Source organism: Tupaia chinensis, unplaced genomic scaffold (assembly GCF_000334495.1).
Source record: "Tupaia chinensis unplaced genomic scaffold, TupChi_1.0 Scaffold000023_1, whole genome shotgun sequence".
Taxonomy (NCBI): Eukaryota; Metazoa; Chordata; class Mammalia; order Scandentia; family Tupaiidae; genus Tupaia; species Tupaia belangeri.
Genome location: NW_006159453.1, coordinates 2,953,032 through 2,960,815, shown reverse-complemented (window position 1 = coordinate 2,960,815; position 7,784 = coordinate 2,953,032). Strand labels below are relative to the sequence as shown.

The 7,784-nt window shown below is 40.9% G+C and overlaps 1 pseudogene; it reads right to left on the bottom strand.

Moving 5' to 3' along the window:
• The window catches only part of LOC114007208 (protein BEX5-like), a 49,277-nt pseudogene that overhangs the window by 14,588 nt on the left and 26,905 nt on the right, over positions 1-7,784 (bottom strand).

The window sequence follows — 7,784 nt, the reverse complement described above, 5'->3', positions numbered from 1 at the left end:
CGTGCGTGCCCAAGATCCTGAGAGGAGAGTGGAGGAGAAGGGATTGCAGCGTGGCCATCCCCCCTGGGGGGGGGTGATTTCTCACTTTCTGTCTCTCTGTCTCTCTCTTTCTGTCTGGCGAGCACACATGCCCTATAGCAAAAACCTCTTAAGAAAAAAAAAAAAAGGTGGCATGGTGGTTAAGGTGCTGGACACTCCTACAGGGCCAACCATGGTTCAAGTCCTGGACATGGTAGCTTGCTTTATCATTCCTCCCCTCCCCCCCATGTGTGTCTCTCTCTGGTCAGATTAAAATAAATGATTGAATAAATCAAATTAAATAAGTAATATTGGTTATTTTTATCTATTTATTTTTGTTGTTTATTTATTATTAGTTGTAATTTGATCAGAGAGACACAGAGAGAGAGAGAGAAAGCAAACTACCAGGTCCGAGACTCGAACCATGGTCAGTCATTTAGGAGTCCAGCGTCTTTAACTACCATGTGACCTGCTGGTCCCCTCAACTCCCATTCCTTATTTGTAAAGTTGGAGAGAAAGACAGTAGCGTTGTGAGGATCAAGAGAAATAAGAATGTAAAGGAGCTGGCACATACAACACATTCGAAATGATAGTTACCTTATCAAGAGTCATGTCTTCCTCAAAATGCATTTCCCTGCTTGAACTGCTCTGTACAGACGAGGAAAGCCCAAAAGCCCATGGGAAAGACCCATGTAAGTTTCACAGACCTGTCTTTCCTGATGACAGGAAAATACATACCACATGGAGATCCCCAAAAGTAAATACAAAGCAACAGACTCTTGCACCCAGTGCTCATGGCAGGATTTTGTGCATGTACCCACATGCACCTGAAGTGCTTTTCAAGTCACCAGTCTGGCACTCAGACTGCAATCAGTCATGTGGAATCCAGCTCCTTAACCAGTACACCACTGGAGGGCCCAAGGCTCAATTAATATTTGCTGGAGGGATAAATTTTTCAAGTAAAGAAATCGAAGTTAAATAATTTCACCCAGATAAGTTTACTAGTTCACAGCAGAGTCAAGAATAGAACTCAGTTTTTCTGCCTCCCCAACCAGTTGTCCTTCTACTAAATCATATTTTTAAGGAAAGGGGAGTATATGTCTAGGATTGAGGAATGATTTGACTGCTGGGGAATCCAGACAAAACTGGAAATGAGTGCGTATAGACAAAATAACTGAATCATAAAAGTGACAGCAAGGGGAAAAAAACCATAGGTGTGGGTGGTTGCGTTGATTTTTTTCAAAAATTTGTTTAAGTACCTGAGACTCTGCTGTCAGTTTATCTAGTGAAATAAGATTCATGATCAATGTGTGGAGACGGAAATTTCAGACCTCATTATACACAAACTGAAGATTATTCCTTTGCTGTCACTGCGGCATTTGACACGCCAGTGAAAACAAAAGGAAATCTGTCTCAGATGCCCCTTTTAGCTTTGACAGATGTGGAAATGCATGAGTTGGGGGCGTTAATTTTGGGTTGATGTTAAATCTGAGCATGTCCAGAGATACAGCTAGAGAAACTACCACCTAGTCCACAGTTTAGGGTGAAGCCCCAGTGATGCAGTGCATTGAGTCTAGGACATCCTACTCCCATCTCTATTTCTTTCATCTTGAAAGCAGACCCTCTGCCTTTTCCCAGGTTAATCTTCCTCCTGAGCTTTTAGTCATATCTATTTCTTGATCACTTATTCTCTTTTCCTTGAATTTAGTTTAGCTTATATGTTCAGTTTTGCTATAGGGTGTATGCACTCACTAGAGAGAGAGAAAGTGAGGAATCATTTTATTTATTCATTCATTTATTTTTGAATTTGACTAGAAAGACAAACACACAGAGAAAGAGAGAGAGAAGGAAAATGAGAAAGCATATACCACCAGGTCTGGGACTCGAACCATGGTCAGCCATGTGGAAGTGTCCAGCACCTTAACCACTATGCTACCTGCTGGTCCCACTATTGCCCAGTTTTTATAAACTCTGCTCTATCTTTCTCCTAAACACACTCACTGTATTCTCACTTCTCACCCTTCAGAAGGAGTCAGCTTTCTAGAAGCACAGGCCCTGTGTACAATCTAGGCTTCATATACTCCTAATAGCTTTTGTTGCTCTTTCTATGTTAAATGCAGAGCTAGGTAATTGAAGTTAAGAGAGAGTAAGTTACCTGGCCGCAACAAGTAAATACGGGAGCCAAAACAAAGCCGAATCTCTGAACTTGAAATTGGAGCTCTTCCTTTAGCAAGCTATCTCCTCTTCAATGACAACTGCTCAAAGTAGGTCTGGATCTGAAAATAACTCAGGGCTTGTTTCAAGGATCAGAACAGAGGAGCACCCTTTCTAGGAATGCCATGTGCAGGAACCGACAGCCATAGGACACTAAGAACTCATGCTTGGAGGGGCTCAAGTCTGGAGCATCATCCGCTAGAAGGTAAAGAGATTAGCAGTTAAGGAGCAGTGTTTAGTAGATAGACTGACCAGGTGAGAGTCTGCTTTTCAGCTGAATGACTTTGAGCAAGTTATTCAACCTTATTATTATTATTATTTAGAGGTTTTTGCTATAGGGTGCACGCACTCGCCGGAAAGACAGAGAGACAGAAAGCGAAAAATAACCCCCGAGGGAGATGGCCATGCAAGAATCCCTTCTCCTCTAGGGATCTTGGGCATGCACGCACGCACACGCGCCTGGCGTGAGTTTAAGCCACCAGGTCTGGAACTTGAACTGCGGTTGACTACATAGGAGTCCAGCGACATAGCCATTATGCCAATTGCTGGTCCCCATATTATTATTGTTATTATTATTAAGAGAGATTTTTGCTATAGGGCACATGCATTCACCAGAGACACAGGGACAGAGAGAAAGTGAGAAATCACCCTCCCTGGGAGAAATGGCCACACCACAATCCCTTCTCCTCCATTCTCCTCTTGGGCATGCACTCACATGTTCCTGGTGTGAGTTTCACATTGCAGAGTCCAAGACTTGAACCTCAGTCAGCTATTTGGGAGTCGGGTACCTCAAACCCTACACCACTTGCTAGCCCCTCAGTCTTACTATTTAATTTCTTAGAAATTAGGCTTAAAAGAACATTATCAACTTCACAGGGTTGTGTGGGGATCAGAACATTTATAAAGAACTCAGTATGAGGGAATGCACATAATAAGTCCTCAATAGACATCTGTCATAATTCATCCTGAAGAGAATGTTAGAGGTTCTGCTCTTACCTGTATAAAAGAAACACTCGTTAGAATATATAACCTGAACAGCAACACATCTGGAAGAAACACAGGCCAAGGTACCACAGCAATCCTGTGACAAACTTATAGATGCATATCCTTTTCACTTGACCAGGGAAATTCAGACAATTAATGTTTAAAATGGCAGCCGAAGCAAATTAGCCAAGCATTCCTCATGTTAATGTCATGGGGCCCCACAGCCACCAGAGCCATTTTGGTCGTGTTAAGAAGACTATGCCCAGAGTGCCTCGTTAAAACTTTCCTAACTGTAGCTCTACCATCCATGAAAAACTGTTTTCTTTCCCTTCCTGTGAAGTTGCCCCAGTAGCCTCTGAATGGAAACTCAAATATACAACACTGGAGTATAATTAGTAATGTTCCTTCCTCAGTTTCCTATTTTGTTGTACTCCTTAATGAGATCTCACATACTGAGAATTCACTGGATGGGAATACTTGCCCACCACCGCCCCAACCCCAGCTTTGTTCGTTGATTCCATTTTCTTCTTCCTCACAGGTAACCAGGAGAAACTTTATAGACTGTAGGATCTGTCTGAAAGCCATCACACTTCCCTCCAACACTTTGACCTCCCTAATATCCTTTTTCTTTTTTGAAGAATTATTTATTTAATTTTACTTAGTGTTTTTACTTCTGTTAATTTACCAGAGAGTGTGAGAGAGGAAAAGTGAGAGAGTAAGCCACCAGTTCCAGGACTCAAACTGTGGTCGGCCACGTGGGAGTCTAGCACCTCCATCACCACACCACCTGCTGTCCCCCAGTGTCTTTTAATGTAGGTTGTTTTGGCTTAGGTGTCTTATTTGGTGTGAGTGTTTTTGTCCATGAAACTAGGGGAGATATAATGTATCCATTCAAAGAGATTTGGAACCAATTGGCCTAAAAGTCTCAATCATAGAAGAACTAAGAGACAGTGATTCGGGCACTATACTGCCAGGCCTGACTTAGAGATTCAAGAGGCTTCTCTTCTCTTCTCACTGGCACATCACTTGTCACAGGCTTTTGGCATTCTGACATCTTGTTTTCCTTAGTAAAATAAGTCTTTTCATTTGGAATTCTCGTCTTCCCATTAATTGGTGACAGTGCTATCAGAGCCCCCTTCAAACCACGTAACCTGGGGCATATCCCTATTTCTGTATCAATTCTTGGTGCATTATCCTGACTCTACGCCACCCAAGAAAGTCAGAATCTGCACGAGTCTGACTCCAGAGTACTGGGGAAATACATTTAGCCTGTCTTGCTTCCTCTTAGCTATCTGCCTTTGATATGCAGTCTCTTTTAGAGCAGGCTTTGTCTAAGGCAAGGATTCTTTCTGGAGGCATTCTTTGCATAAGAAAAAAAAAGGAGAGAGAAGAAAGAAAGACAAAGAAAGAAAAAGACAGAAAGAAAGAAGAAGAGAAAGAAAAAGAAAGAGAAAGAAGAAAGAAAAAGAAAAAAAGGGTGTATGATGAGTATCAATTATAATGAGGCATTTTTAGTGGGGCTTGATAATGCTGGAACCAGGGAACAGTGGCCTCTGAGCTGAGATCCTGGCAGCTGCATTTTATTAACCCAAGTCAGGGTGTTAAGCTGATTTTCAGGCTTGATTGACAGAACCCTTTCAGCACAAACCCTGGAAAACTATTAGGAGGAAAGAATCCCATCGAGGCATTCTGTCTGTAATAGTTTTAATGCAGAAATGCATTTGATCAGCAGCACGCTGAGCTCATATCATTTCCAGAGTGAGTAGCAATGTGGTTCCAGTGTCATTTACCACAACCAATTATGGTACATTCTGACAACATTTAAAACAGAATCGGATTAAGAAAAATGCACTCTTAAGATTGTGGTCAAAGAGGCAAAATCTCATTCCCTATCTTTTTCATTATAAGAACGAATTGAAGAAAAAGAAGATAACATTTTTAAGGGGCAAGACCTTTAAAAAAATGTGTAAAAAGCAGTATACAACCACAATCCAATGACTTTTCATTTTCTTCCATACTTTTTCTCATTGTTGCAAATCTCCTCCTACATACAAGAATTGAACATTCTTTAGGCACCGGATTCACTTCCCCAAATCAGGGAATTCATTTCCTATCCCTCTTCCCTATTCTTATCCCCTACTAAAGGCACTAGCTCTAATGAGTAAAAATCCCTGTGACAGAAAACATTAGCCATAAAACTGCTGTTGTGTCAGGAAGGTTTTACTCCAATAGCAACATGGGTTGAACTCAAAGACCAACAGAGTGATGTCTTCTGTGACAGATATTTCACATCTTAAAAGGATCAGATAGCCATTGCTGTCTTCTGAATTACTCAACCACAAATTTCAGTGGGGTGGTATACTGAAAGTACTTTTAGGGGATCAGTAGGTGGTGTGGCAGTTAAGGAACTGGACACTCCCACATGGCCAACCATGGCTCAAGTCCTGGACCTGGTGGCTTTGTTTTCTCACTTTCTCTCTCTCTCTCTCTCTCTCTCTCTCTGTGTGTGTGTGTGTTTCTCTTTGGGCAAATTTAAATAAATGAATGAATAAATAAAATAAAATAAATAATTCTTTTTTTAAAAAAGTACTTTTGTAGGAAATCAAATATTAACTATTTTTCCATATCTGTGTTTTAGTAGCTTTGTTGAGTTATTGGGTTATAAAACTAATGCATATTTATTGCAAAAAGAAGGAAATTAGAAAATGTAGGAGAAAGCAGTGAAAAATAAGGGTATCATCAAGAGATGAGTACTATTGATATCCTGGCATCCCTGCACACATATTTAGAAACAAATATGTTATTGGATAGCATTCGCTGTAGTACAACCTGCTTTTTGTCATTCAGCGATATGTTGTGAACATTTTTCCACATTAATAAGTAAGGATCTACATCACATATTTAAAGATGCAGAATATAACTGTGTCATCATTATTTTAACTAATCCTCTTCTGATGAATAGTCACTCCACCCCCTTTAATTTCTCTTTTAAGTAATAATGCAGTAATATTCTTGTACATCAATGATCCTCAAACTTTAATATGATTTATCTGGGGTATTTAAAAAATATAGATGCACTGGGACCAGTAGTTGATGTAATGGTTATGTCACTGGATTCCCATGTAGTCAACCACGGTTCGAGTCCTGGACCCGGTGGCTTAAACTCACACTGGGTGCTTGTGTGTGCGTGCCCAAGATCCCGAGAGGAGAATGGAGGAGAAGGGATCGCAGCATGGCCATCCCCCCCTGGGGGTGATATCTCACTTTCTGTCTCTCTGTCTCTTTCTGTCTTTCTGGCAAGCACATGCACCCTATAGCAAAAACTTCTCCAAAAAAAAATATAGATAGATAGATAGATAGATAGATAGATGCACAAACCTCACATCTGGAGCTTCTGCTTTAGTAAAGAATAAAAATCAGGAATCTGCATTTACCAAGCACTACAGGTGATATTAACACTGATAGTTCTCTAACCATGCTTTGAGGAATATACCTATTTGCATACTTGTCTGATGGTTTCTTTGAGACAAAGTTCTAGAAATAAGGTATCATTTTGGCAAAGTCTACACAGTATAGCATTCCAACAATCTACCTCAATCGTAGTTATCTTGGTGATAAAACAAATGGGTCGTTAAGGTAGGTATAAGATGGGAAATATACTGAGGCAAAAAATGAAAGAGAGTTGCACAGAGATGGGGTGAAGGCTCAAGGTGAGTGAGTGTGAGTTCAGACATCTTGGCTGCAGATGTTGGTTCCAAAGAGGGGAGGATGCCTGCCACTGGCATTTGCACAGAAGACTGTGACCAACAAGGGGCCATGAAATGAGGCAGTTCCATCCCCAAGCTCACCTGTATAAAATTAGCATTCTTCTGGCACCCTAGATTTTCCAGGAGTTTGAGAGTCAAGAGTAAAAGAACACATGGATTTCTCTGTGTTCTCTGTCTCCAGGGTACAAGCGTGCTTAAGTTAGTACACACACACTCACCCACGTCGGCAAATGCAGACACATTTTCCAAACTCCAGAAAGAGGACTTCCAACTATAAGCTTCACATAAGAACAATCTGCTAGGGATGACTCCTTGGCCTAACTTTGGTTAAAGCAGCTGGATCTCACATGGCAGACCCCAAGTCGAGTCCCAGACTTAGAGGCTTGAGAAACACTCTGGAAGGTATGTACAAGTAGGTCGAATCCCAATAGGGTAAAAAAATAGAGGAGAAGACATTGTAGTGTGACCACTCCCCATGGCGTGGAGAATGCGTGGGGTGGTGCTTTCTCTGTCTCCTTATTCTGTGTCTCAGGATAGCACACAAACCCTCTGGCAATTTTTTTTTTCAAGAATCTGAGGAAGGTTACAAAATATGGCAATTAAACAAGTAGGACTCTAATTTGAATCATGTAATAGAAAAAAGTTCCTCCTTTTTTTTTTTGGTAAATGTTATTGAAGTAGGATATACCTACATGAAACTATTCAAATTATACATTTACAAACTCAACGATTATTCACAAAGTGAACACTTTGGCATCCAAATCAACAAAGAGAGCAATATCCTGGTCCCAGGAGTCCCCT